Source organism: Coffea arabica, chromosome 8e (genome assembly GCF_036785885.1).
Source record: "Coffea arabica cultivar ET-39 chromosome 8e, Coffea Arabica ET-39 HiFi, whole genome shotgun sequence".
Taxonomy (NCBI): Eukaryota; Viridiplantae; Streptophyta; class Magnoliopsida; order Gentianales; family Rubiaceae; genus Coffea; species Coffea arabica.
This window is the reverse complement of record NC_092324.1, coordinates 36,909,229-36,923,372: the sequence shown is the minus strand read 5'-3', so window position 1 is coordinate 36,923,372 and position 14,144 is coordinate 36,909,229.

The following is a 14,144-nucleotide window of genomic DNA, read 5'->3' as shown; positions in this document are numbered from 1 at the left end:
GTGATTCCTAAATTCAATCCAGTCACTACGGGTTTAAGCATTAAAATATCAAAAGAAGAAGTGGATCTATTTTGAAGATATCGAGGGACTATCAACATCGTTTTATCATACGTCCGTGTAGAATTGGAAAACACGACCTCCCTTGTAATTGGAAACATCACAGCCACTGAGCAATCTGAATGGTTCACCATTTACACTGTTAGCAATTATTGTAACTTTTTCACCATTTGGACATACGGCAACAAAACCAAAAAACATATCTGCCATATAGAAAGATCTAGTTATAGGATCAAAACTGATTCCTAGAATTCTTTCGCAAGTTGGCCCCAAATTTACATCTGTTACTCCATCACAAAATTGCTTATTCCTAAGGTAAAAAAGGAGAATTAAATTTCACATGCATGTTATCAAATGCGAAGTTCAAATACATTAACAGGCCTACCTAGAAACCAAATGAAAAAATTGATTACACTGTGCTAAGAATAATTGAACTTAATGAAACAATTCCACATGCACGTTTTTTAATCACAATAAATAAATAAATAAATGTGTGTGTGTGTGTGTTTTCTTTTTGAGGTATTTGACTAAGTTTACAAGATTCTAACATTAGAATTACATAGTTTCAAACCTCAGTTAAATGGAGAGTACTAAAAATAAATCCAGTATAAATCAGCAAGCTAAGTTTAATAAAGATTCCACACAATCTTTTTTTGACTTTAATCACATATTAAACTAATTGTTATATATATCTCTAACTTGTGTCAATGTATGTTTTCATCATTCCGACGAAATAGTAAAAGTTTGAAATAAATTTTTACTAACTGTGGTCAAGTGATTAAATTGTATCCCAATTTTCAATCACATAACTTGGTATAATAATTTAAATATGCTAAACATTGGTGTCAAAGTTAAGTTGGATGATAAGTTGCCAAATGATAAGTGCATATTTTGTGTGTTTTTAGTATATTTTATTAGTTAGTTTTGGAGTGTTTTATTTAGTTTTATAGCTAATTGACTAAGATTCTACTGAAAATATGTATTTTGTGGTTTTAAATGTGAAAATTGAATTCTATGAATTTTAATGGTGAAAACTTCATGTTTCTGTAGGTTTAATGATTCAATTATCAAATGCAGTGATTTGAGAAGATATTTGGATAATTATTGATGATTTAAAGTGATTTAAAGAAAACATGAAGTACAAAATACTCAAAAGATGAAATGCAAGTTAGACAGTTTCGGCACTTAGTGATATTTTGGCAATATCTTGAGATGCAAGTATTGGATTGAGGTGATTTTGAGCATTTTGAAGGTAAGAGATAGATCAACAATTATTATGAAGACCTTGAAATCTAATTTAGTCGTTTTCATTGTCAAAAAGTTGAAATACAAAAGTGCATTTTCATTGTTGAAAGCTGAAATAGGGGATTGACCAGTTGAGAGTATTTGATCATTTCTCAGTCCACAGAGCTCCAAATTGGATGATTCTTGAGGCATTGAAAATCCAACTCAAAGGGATACAACTTTTATATTTTGTAAAAGATCTAGTTCAGCCTCTAACATCAAATTGGACAAAAAATAAAGCAAAATGAAGACTTGACCAAAAATAAGCAAACCTATAAAAAGGATAAAATGGGGGGGGTTCAAAACGTGACCTAAGGTGCGTTTTCTTGCCCGTGTTTTTGTGGATTTCGGCTCTAACTTGTTTTGCAACTTGTACTCTATTCATACAAGCTTTTGACCTATTTTTCTACAAGATTCCAGCTGGAAATGATCAAACAAATATAGAATCTTGGAGAAACAACCTTTGGGAGTTTCAAGAGCCAAAAAATGACAACTAAAAAAACTCATTTGGCTCTTGAATTCTCTATAAATAGCAGCCTTGAAGGAATATTTTCACAACTTTGGAAGGCTAGAAAAACTCCACAAAAATGTAGTCTTCACTAGTTTTTCTTAGCTCATTAGTATAATATAGTTAGTGTAGTGTTTCCATCTTATATTTGTAGTTAGATTTGGATGAAGATTTGAGTAAAAATGGAGAGGTTGATCTCATGTGACAAGAGTAACTTCTCTCCTATCACTTTCTCTTTTGTATTTAATTTAATGTTTAGTTATAATACAAGTTTGGTGTTTGTTTTCATGATTAGCTAAAGTTTATGCCTAGAGTTAATGATGAACTTTCTATATTATGCTTGTGATATTTGCTTGGTTATTTGATGATATTACTCTGAGCAAGTTATTTATCACTTTTGCTTAGCTGATCATAATTAATTGGCCACTAATTGTGATAATCTTAAGGTGTTAAATTTGCAATGAGAATTGGGATTTAACACTAGTTTAACGAAGTGATAAACTTAGAGAGTTCACTCACGAGAGTAGAGGAGCACCTTTGTGGCTTTAGTGACTTGTTTCATGTAATTTCATAAAAGAAATGAGCTTATAGTTAATTTCATAAGCACAGGAGTAGGTATGACTTAGTTACAAGTATAGTTGATTTACTACGAGAGTAGGTTTCACATACATGAGGAAATTACGCCATAACTAATCAAAATAATACCATTCGATTAACAAGTAATTTCATTTGCAAGAGTAGTAAGGAATTCCATACCTCTAGAAGGTTTCTATTGTTATTTTTATTACTTTTACTCCATGTTTTAATTTCTTGCGCCTATGGTAGTCTAAATAATAAAGGAGTTTAAAAACCACTGGTAATTAACAATCCTTCTTGTGGGATCGGCACTTAATACCCTCATGCTCAATAAATGACCGGTATACTTGCAGAAAAATTGCGTGTGGGGTATTTAGGATTTTTTAAATGTAAAACTTGACTGTGGATTGAGTTTAATTGTTATATGTATACCTTGCGCTTGTCACCAAATGTCCAAGTTCTGATTCAAATAAATATATGAGTCCCACAATAAGATGTAGAGCTAATTAGAAAAACATTCCAATTACACCCTAAAATTTAAGAAGATCTTTACTCATGGATAAATAATTTCTCATCAATGGTTAGACTTACATTATTTGGGAGCATAACCAGAAAGCTGTATAATAAAGAATTTGATACCTATTCGGAGCAACAAAAGCAAATTCACTAAAACCAATCATGGGACCTTGTTATTTTAGAATTCTTCTAGGACTGACACCAACGTAAGGTCCTTGATTAAATCTATCCAAAGCAACTAACTCAGAGTCTATTGGTCCTCCAAGAGGGAGATTGATTTGGGTAAATTTTTTATATGCATCAATGACATTGGCATATGTATGAGAAAGGTAAAGCAAAAGGGCAGAGGCGGGCAGAGATAAAAAGCATTGCCAAAGTTCGAGTTGTACTGCTGGAAAATTGTTATGCTTAAGAATTGGCATGACTAATATAGTTGTACTATGGCTGTTGATGGCAAAAGATCAGAATGGTTGCTAGCCACCTGTCCTCTTCCACCACTCATCTCGTGGACTTCGTGATATTACAACACTCAAAACATTCTTATGTTAGTTTGTGTACATCCAATAATAATACTGGTTACTTTTAACTTCACGCTTGTAATTAGGGAAAATTTCAGAAACCCACCTTGAGGGTTTTGACAATTACACTGGTTCCTTTGAGATTTTAAAAACTATACATGCTTTCCTTAAAGTTACCATTTTGGTAACAAAAGCTATTTAATGGTCAAAATTTTGAATGAATAATTCAAAATGCCCTCATCAAATTGTGAAGTTCATTTTACTTTCCCATAAAATTCTTTAAAATTTTGGAACATGGATAACATCACAAACCCACTTTTAACTCTCATTACTACTAGTCTAAACCTTTCATAGTCCTGTATCCCAAGTCAGTACCACTATCTCCATGACCACCATCACCATCTGTCCCTCAATTCTAAAACATCAATCCAATATAACATCAATTGCATTTTCCCTCAAATGTTGGAAGTCCAATACCAACTGCATTAATATAATACCTTATTGTTCAAATGTTGGAGTACTAATACCAACCCTGTCCTTCTTAAACCTTCAACCCTCATCCTTTTCTATTTGTCTCCAAATCTCCAAGCAAAGCTAAAATTAGTTTGTAGTATATTAAAATTATATTTATGACATAATTAGTTATTGTATAAGTGAATGCTGTTTTTTTTCGTTTAACGTCTAATTATGTAAAATGCCTTCATATGCACAAGATGAGAAGCACATTGTCTAATTGCATGAAACATATCGATATGCTCAAGGTTAATATGGTCATTTTATAGGACCAAGAAAGATAAGTGCAATGTAAAAATTTCGAGGTATTAGGTGAAATTATCAAAAACTTCCGTAATTAATAGCACATTTTTCTAGTTATAGGGTGCCCTAAGGTTCATCAGGTATCACTTTGTCTTTGACTCTACATGTTAACATCCATTCATTATTTTATCTTTAGTTCTTCTACTTCTTCTATTTCTATTTTCGTCAAATTGGCTCCAATCAAGTTTCTTTCAATGTGATCATCTTTTTTGATAAAGGAAAAATTCATAAACCTCCCCTAAGGTTTCTGACTATTTCACTAGCCTCCCTTTAGATTTTAAAATTGCACTAACCTCTTTTGAGATTTATTATTTTTGGAACATTTAGGCCCAACCAATAATTAAAAAGTGATATTAGGAAAGAGAAAATAATATGATTCCACCATTGCCTCTCTTCTACTAAATTATTTAATTAATCTAATACCCACCCAAACATTAAAAAAAATATTAGAATTTGCTATTTATCATTAGGGATTAAATCAACATGGCATCAAAAATAGTATATCATTATATATATTTTATTTAATGTAAGATTTAAATTGTTCTTTTCAGTTATAAACTCATCGTTAAAATTGATTAACAACAAATAATTAAAAAATCTATAACAAAAATATTACAAAGAGTGAAATTTAATACCATAAAATTCTCAACAATTAACCATCATATGTTCATAAGAATATTTATGATATTAAAGTTTGTTTTTTGTAATATTTGATTGCAAATTTTTTGATTATTTGCTATTGATAATGCTTGACAATAGATATGTAAGTAAAAAGAGTAATTTGGATCTTATATTAAGTGAAAAATATAACATGATATACTATTTTTCGATACTATATTTGATTTGGTCCCTAATTTAAACAGAAATTTTTTGTATTTTTCTTTAATGTTTGGGTTGGTATTAAATAAATTAAATAATGTAGTAGATGAGAAGCAATGTTGGAATCATATTATTTTTTCTCTCCTAATTTTACTTTTTAATTATCAATTGGATCTAAATGTTACAAGATAATTAACCTTAGGGGAGGTTAGTGTTAATTTTGAAACTTGGAGGGAGGTCAGTGAAATAGTTAGAAACCTTAGGGGAGGTTTTTGAAATTATACCTTTTGATAAGCTACTAAGCTAAAGTTAGGATAATCGATCATTTAATGTAATGTGGAAAAATTGCTACCTGCCAGAGGTCCAGTTAAAAATTAAAATTGGCTCAAAAGCAAATAACTGCATAGTGGGCTTTCAAGAAACTGTGGCCCTGTTTGATGCCGAGTTCGGCCTAAAACTAGGCGCGAGTTACAGGCTTGGGTCATATTTGATGTCGAGCGTGGTTTTGACTTCGAGAAGCATCCAAATTTCAATGTAGTTAATATTTTAGAAAAGCAAAATTAGATGCAAATGTGTATAAATACATGTCATGAAAGATACGATGTGTACTATTTCACATAATGGGTTTGATTTAAGTGTACTAACAAGAGCCTATTAAATATCTATTACTAGGCACCTACTAGAAAAAAACTAATTTCTAATAATAAATGTTTGAGGATTTGCGATATTAGTGCACTGGTTAAGTGGGTTATAAGCACTGCATTAAAATTTTCAAACAGTCAAGTCAAATAACAAAACTGAGATTCAAAGGAAGCAATGAATGTGTTGCATTTTAAGTGCTTTAATTTGAAATTAAAAAACATCGTGGTCTTTATCTTTCCAAACTTGGAGGGCGGTTGTTGAAGACATTAAATGTTTTATCCTCCAACTTTCTTCAATAATCAGTAGTTTTCATTTGGATTTAACTTTTGTCAGATGATAATCTTGAAAGATTTTTGTGAAAAGTCTGCTTCTTGCAACCCCTAAAATTTTGGGGATAATTTTAAAATCATCGTTGAAATTTCTGACAATTGCACTGACCTTCCCTAAAATTTTGAAAAATTACAGTAACCTCCCCTATCAGAATTTTGGGGCCTATTACTTACATTGTTCGAGGTGAAATTACTGCTCTACCCTAACACTTTAGGGTTTATGACAAACATTTCTTTAGGAAAAATATCTTTGCAATAATTAAAAGAAAGAAACTAATTAAACGTGCATTTTATTGAGTTTCAAAGCATAAATGCACAACTGATAGACAAGATGTTTTTCAATTATGGGTGCAACAAATTATTAGACCACATAAGTTGTTCAAACTAGATAATGCGATTGGAATTGGAATTTGAACCATCATGTGCCAAGGTTTAGTTCAAATTTTTAGGATTTCTTTAGTCATGAACAATTCTAACATTTAGAGAATTTTAAAATTTGAGACTTAATGACAATTATAATGTCGCGAAACAAAATTGATTGTCTAGTGAATATGTAAGTATTTTTTTTCCTTTTTCCTTTAAAGGGTCTATGACACTCTAAATAATTGTAATGTTTGTTTTGCTGGAGGTTAAAGGAAAGAACAAAAAATCAAGGGTAAATTACACTAAACCCTATTGTGGTTTGGGTTATTGTCATAAAACCTCCTCATTGTTTAAAAACACACATTGCACCTCCTTACACTATGGACTAATCTGGAATTTGGATGAAAAACATCCAAATTAATGGAGAGTGAGTCACACTCGCCTAATACATGAGTAAAATTGATCACGTTGATTTTTCTGCATAAAAACTGATTTCTTCTTCCAATTATACCCTCCTTCTTTTCTTTCTTTCTTTTTCACTTTCTTTTGCTTTCCTTCTCCCAAAATCAAAGGTTGCTTTTTATTCTTTTTTCTTTTCTTTCGTTTCATCTCCTTCCTCCTCCCGCAATCAAAATAGAGACAGCAGATGTACCAAAACACCAACTCCCCTCACAACCACCACCACTGCGAGCACTCTTTCTCCTTCTTATATTTATCTTCTGTTGTAGCACTAGGGGATACTTCAGAAAGTTCATGTCAAACTTTGGCTTCTTCTCCAATAAAACTCTCCTTACAGCAACACCTTTAATCTCTTAAGTAATTGCCCTTAACCCGTTCTTTGGTAACCAGATTTGATGCCATCACCATTGCCATCGTGGTCACCAACTGATACGTAAGCAGGCAGAAATCCAAATGGATTTGAGATATGAATCAAGGTAGCCTTACAATTTTTCTTTTAATCCATGCAAATATCTGACTTTTTGTGTATAATTGGTGTCATAGAACCATTTTACTGGTGCAAAGGATTGTTTTTATATAGTAGTTTGTTGGTTTTGCTTTGTTTTTGGACTGAAATTTATAGTTTTATCTATCACTGTTCATGCCTATGTTTGTTACTTTTTGCTTGTTTTTGGTCAAATCTGATATCATAATCATGATCTACGCTGAAATTGGATTTGAGGGTGTAATTTTTGTTAAGCTACTGGCGGTGCTGTTCCTACTGTCGCTGCCGCAAGATCTATAAATGATAATAATAGGTAGCGAAGAAGAGAAACTTTGAAAATTTTCACCTTGACTCATAAAATCTGTTTGTAAACCCACAAAGACGATGATGGATGTGGCGGTAGCGGTAGAAAAATAATGAAAGCTGCTTTATTGTCGAAGAAGATGACAAATGTTTTGAAATTTTAGTTTGGCCCCTTAATTTTTTTTCTTAGACAATTCAAGATTCATGAATTTAGATGAAATCTGAGACCCAATGGTGCTGAAGATAATGATGAAGGTAATGACCACGACAATCATAGTGACAGCGATGATGGCGGTGATGGCAAGGTGACAATTGCTGGACTGAAGAAAGGAAGAAAAGGAGAAGAAAATGAAAGGGAAAGGAAAACAGAAAAAGGAAAAAACAAGAACAAAAAGAAAGGAGATGGGTTCTGAAATCGAAACAACGTCCAGTTAGAGAAGACAATAAATTTTTAGAATTTGTTGAATTAACCCCTGAATTTTACTTTTTTCTTAAATGAAGCAAGAAAGTTTTTAAAATCCTAAGTAAAACCCAAACTAACTTTTGGTATAGTTTGAAAACAAGGTTAATATAGGAATTTTATATTATTTCGTCAAATTGGATGATTTCCGTTTGTTGGCCAAATTAGTCCAAACCATGAAGGGGCTCTTTGGAAGTTTTTAAACAATGAGGAGCTTTTATGATAATAACCCAAACCACAAGGGGGTTTAGTGTATTTTACCCAAAAATCAAAGATGTAAAAGAAGAAAAAGACATAACAAAGAAGAAAAATAAAGAAACCAGAGAAACCCCCTATGATTTACCTATTGTACATAAAACTTCATCATTATTTAAGAATCCCCGCATAGCCTCCCTATACTTTGGACTTATTTGAAGCTTGGGTGAAAAGTATTCAAAATAATAGAGTTTGAGTTGCACTCGCGTATTAAAGGGAGTTATGAAAGGGAGTTGCACTCGCGTATTAAACGAGTTCCAAGTGACATTGTCAGGGACAATTCAGTATTTTCCAGTTTTTTGTCCACTGCATTTTTTATCCTTTCCTTTTCATTTTTTTTTTGTTTCTTTTTCCTTCTCCATTTCTTCCTTGTTCACAAGTAGGGCTGTACACACATCAGATCGCGAGCGGCTCGAATACGAGCTTGACTCGAGCTGGGTTAATATCGAACCCGAGTTGAGCTCGAACTAATCAAGTCGAGTTCGAACTAAAAAACATTAAGCTCATTGACTTACGAGCAGCTCGCGAGCTCAACTATATATATTTTTTCATTTTTTATTTTAATAGTAAAATTACATATATAACCCTAATATTTTATTATTTATTAAGCAAAATTATTATTTTATTCATTTTTAAAAATAAAATATTTATTTTTTATTTTTAAAAAATAAAAATAATTATTTTTTAATTTTTAAGCTCGAGCTCGAGCTTGATATTTTGAGTTCGTCAAGCTCTAGCTCGAGTTTGAGCTTCATAAAATTAACTGGAGGCTCGACTCGATTAGACCAAAATTCGACTCGTTTGCACTCCTACTTACAACCAAACTAGTCAATAACACCAAAATGGTCACTAACACCAGTGGACACCTACTACCACCGATCACTAGTAGCTCCACATCACCACAGATCACCACTATTTTCAACGCTCAATGTTCCAAAAATAACACCAAAAACTTTTCAATCAGATAGAGCACAAAATAAAAATAAAAATTCTCAATATAATAGTCTCAAAATATTAACAAAAAATTCTCAATCAATGATCCCAACGTAACACCAAAGGCCTTCAATATATCAATCACATCGTGGCTCTATTATCAATTTCAAATTAATCCCAAATTGAAGAGAAACATGGATAGCAAAATTAGATTTAACGATGGACAACTATTGGTGATGTCAGTCGAAGGATGGATGGAAGGAAAGGAAAAAAGAAGCAAAAAAAGAAAAATCAACCGTTGGGCAAGGAGGAGAAATCGAGATCCATTGCCTTCATGCAATTAGAGACCCTCTTAGCTTGCTTGGAATACAGACATGATAGAGCCTCCTAATCAACTGAGACGAGACCAAACCTTCTAACAACTGGTGATGGAAATGGAGGGGAAAGAGTGCTAGGATCCAAGCGCGGAATATACAACTATTGAAATATCAAGTGCATAACAATTTAATGACCAACAAACTACAAGCATGAAAGATAGACAACACACAATATTTAACATGATTCGACTCCACCATTGAGCCTATGTCCACGGAGAGAAATCCGTTCTTTATTATGCGAGGAAAACCCTATACAAGAATATAAATTGAACCCAAGTCCAATCCTTGTATACCATCTCTCATCTCCCAAGAAGCCTCTCTTACCCCATGTATAAGGCTACATGATGCCCTCTTGTGTGCCCTTGTGTGTCTTTGTGTAGTATGCCAACCCACCTATTTATATGGAATATTATTTGGCCAAAATCTAAATAACAATAGGAACAATTCTAATTCCTACACTTGTAGAAAATAACTTCTAATCCTAAACTAAATAGAATACTCCTTGGCTACTACTTCAAGTAACTAAAACCAATTAGAAAACTATTTATTTCCACACAAAACAAAAATTCTACTCAAAAGCAATTAAGCCAATTTCCTAACAAATCTCCACCTTGGCAAAAATTTCTTTTAGCAAGCATTTGCCTTCATCTACCAAATAATATGGTACCAAACTACACACCCAAATCAATATAGTTCTGACACCAAATTGATTCAATCGACAAATGAACATGTGTAGTTACCCCGAGTCCAACCTCTAATTGACTCGTGAGAAGGTACCTCAATTCACCATCTCCTTTTGCAGGATTTCTTCTCACCACCACTTGTAATTTGGGATTCCCTTCTGTAAGCTCTAACCTTAACCATTGAGGCAATCGAGTGGTAAAATCACCATACTTCTTCCTATCCTCAGGTCTGTTTCACCACGTGTGGTTTCCAAGACTCTACCTAAAACGAAAAACTCGTAATTGTAAAAGTCTTCTGACGTATGGAATTTAGATCTCTTTGTTTCTTCGGGACACGTGCCACACCACCCAAAGAACATAACCAAAATTTAAAATCCACCGAGATGAAGTATCAACCATTGTAGATGTGAGAAAGTATCCATCGATTCACGTCCAAAATTAACATTGGATTCCACCTTTTCCTTGACCCTTGAATCATCTACCTAAATTCATTGTCAAATATCTCCATGCTTTTTGACTTCCCATCCTTCACCATCAATGGTTTTTGCCAAGCCATTGAGACAAGAATACCACTCATTAAATTGTTCAATTAGTTACAACTACCAATCCACTTGATGTCAATAATTAACTAAGATCCAACTACGAATTTTGCTCTATTGCCCAGTCTCGCAACCTGAAATTCTGATACCACGTGTTAGGGAGAAACATCTCAAGAAAGTCAACCAAAAAACCCAATATGTAAGTCGGAAACCCAACTCCGACCCAAAAGTTTAAGCTATTAGGTCTAGAGCCCTTACTTACATATTAACCGCTCTTTTCTATCTCTCGAACCAATGTGAGACACAACTCTTCACTTATGAACCTAACAAATCTCCCCCTTCACGAGTAACCCCCACATTAAACTCAAATTTACAAACCCTTCCTCGAGCCTACTTTAATAATTAATACAAGCCCACCTTTATCACTAAGGTCAGCTCTTCTCCCAAATACGGACCCACTCTTTTTCAATATCCAAACTGCATTCTGGACTCCTGCCAAAACTTGGCTCTTTGGTCTAACATTAATCGGACCTCTGCCAAACCCATGGTGCACCTGATCCAATACCAACCAAACTCCTTGGCACTTCGGTCCATTATCAAGAAGAAAATTTTTTACCGGTCCAACTCCGAGAAGAATTCACTTGCCCATGAGTAGCCCAGTCTCACAACTTGAAACTCTGATTCCAATTTGTTAGGATCCAAGCGCAGAATATACAACTATTGAGATATCAAATGCATAGCAATTTAATAAAAAACAAGCTACAAGTATGAAAGATAGACAACACACAATATTTAACGTGGTTCGGCTCCACCATTGAGCTTACGTCCATGGAGAGAAACCTGTTCTTTATTATAAGAGAAAAATCTTATACAAGAATACAATTTGAACTTAAGCCCAACCCTTATATACCATCTCTCATCTCCCAAGAACCCTCTCTCACCTCATGTATAAGGCTATATGATGCTCTCTTATGTGTCCTTATGTGTCTTTATGTTGTGTGCCAACCCACTTATTTATAAGGAATATTATTTGGCCAAAATCCAAATAACAATAGGAAGCCAATTCTAATTCCTACACTTGTAGGAAATAACTTCTAATCCTAAACTAAATAGAATACTCCTTAGCTACTACTTCAAGTAGCTAAAACTAATTAGAAAACTAGTTACTTCCACACAAAATAAGAATTCAATCTAAACGAAATTAAGCCAATTTCCTAACAAAAAGGTGATTTTGTTGCCTAAGAAAACAATGATTTAGAGGACAAAGAGACTAAGTAGCCCAAGTCTCCAAAGAAAGTTGCTGCTTAGATTTGGGTCCTTAATTTTGCACAAGAACACATGAAAAAAAAATCATGAATTTAGATTGACGGTGATAGAGATGCCGTTGAAAATGAAGACGGCGAGATAGTGATATTGAGATAATGGTAGCAATGAAAGGGTGGTATTGGCTGGATTGATGGTGTGACGCCCCACTTCTCCCTAAGGTGAACCAAAGGGTATCTGCGAGGCGCCTGCCTAACTCTTGTCAGGATTCGGTACAAATTCCGTTCAAACTTAATACAATATTAGCCATCACAACAAGATAAAGTAAGGGAGAGAATTCGCTCCCATAAATAACATTCAAACTTACAACACGAGTTTCAAAATACATCAAGTTTCCAAAATATACAACTGCCAAAAGTCTAATCGATTACATTTGAAACCCTAATACAAAAGTTCATCCCAAGGGTTTCTTCGAGTTTCACTCCAAGACCGTTCCTATTAAGGAAAACAAATCTACGGGGTGAGCAAATTGCTCGTGAGGCCAAGAAACACACATACAAGCACATTGTCCAAATAACAATCCCAATTAACAAGAAAAATGATAATAATCGAATAATTAACAATTCAAGTGAAATATAAATAGAAACAATTCAAGGATATGGTAGCTCTCAGGAGCTAAGTTCCACTTGCTCTGCCAGGTCTCAATCGTATACCTTCCCGTGATGACTCTCCGTCATACGAGTCGGTATTTCCAATCTGTAGACTCCATTTTACTTCACAAGTCCTTCTACCTTACAACCCCCCACGGGCCCGAACTGCAATAAAGGCGCTACTGCACGAGTAGGCCAAGCAAGACCTCTTCAATAGATCAAGCTTATCATTTCATTCCCACGGCTCACCGAGGTTCCCAATCAAACCCATGCCAGTTCGAGTCCCAAGATCGGCCAATGAGTTTGGGCGTCCCCCATTTAATATGTATGTGTCGAGAAGATTCACTTCAACGACGTATGCAGCCATAGGATACCATTTCATTTCATTCAATCCATTCAATCACGTTCAATCAATTCAATCATTTTCAATCAAGTCAGTCATGATTCATTTAAGTGAAAACGAGTGCGATAAAGTACACACTCGATTCAACATTTTAAAATCTCCAATCATTAATAACAGTTAAGCATGTATCAAGTTTTCATGCATTTGACACTCACCAAATAAAATAAGGAAGAAATGTCCACTCGAGGGTTTAGGCATTCACCGTGGGATCCTCTCGAAGGTTCTCTTGTGTGCCTGAGCAATCAATGATTAACTTTTACACACTATTGCTTAAAACCCCTAATTATCGAAGAAGATTGTACTAGTGTACAATCTAAAAAGATGTCATGAAAATGAGCCTTAAATTACTCGTAAATCGAGACTCAAAAGTGGGATTTTAAAACACAAGAGAAATTTGATTTTCATTTTTGAAATCAAGTGTAAAACGATCAAGCAATATCGAAAGAAAATAGTGAGTTCTAAAAACTCAATTTCCTTTAAGTTAGAAAATATTAGATTTGACAAGCAATATTTGAAAATCATATCTCACTCTTTGTAGGTCCGAAATTGGAAAACTTAGTACTGTTAGAAACTACTTCCAAAGTACTAAAAGTTCCTAGAAATCACTTCTCCATGATTCCATATGGATGATATCCAAAATTTGGCTTAAAGTCGCTGATTTAACTATCAAGATAGTTTCGGGATTGGTTTTTGGCCAATTTTAGAAATTTGGCAAAATTCACACAATGTGAACTAGCCTCTAGAATTTGGAAATTAATTAGAGTTACAATCCAAGTTTAAAACACAACAAGCGTAACAAGAATCGAAGTTTTGTGCACCAAGATACAGCAGCTCAAAGTTGCTGAAATTTCCTCACTGGACAACGGTTTTCCAGGTTTAAAACATGAATTTGGGATTTTAGTTGAGC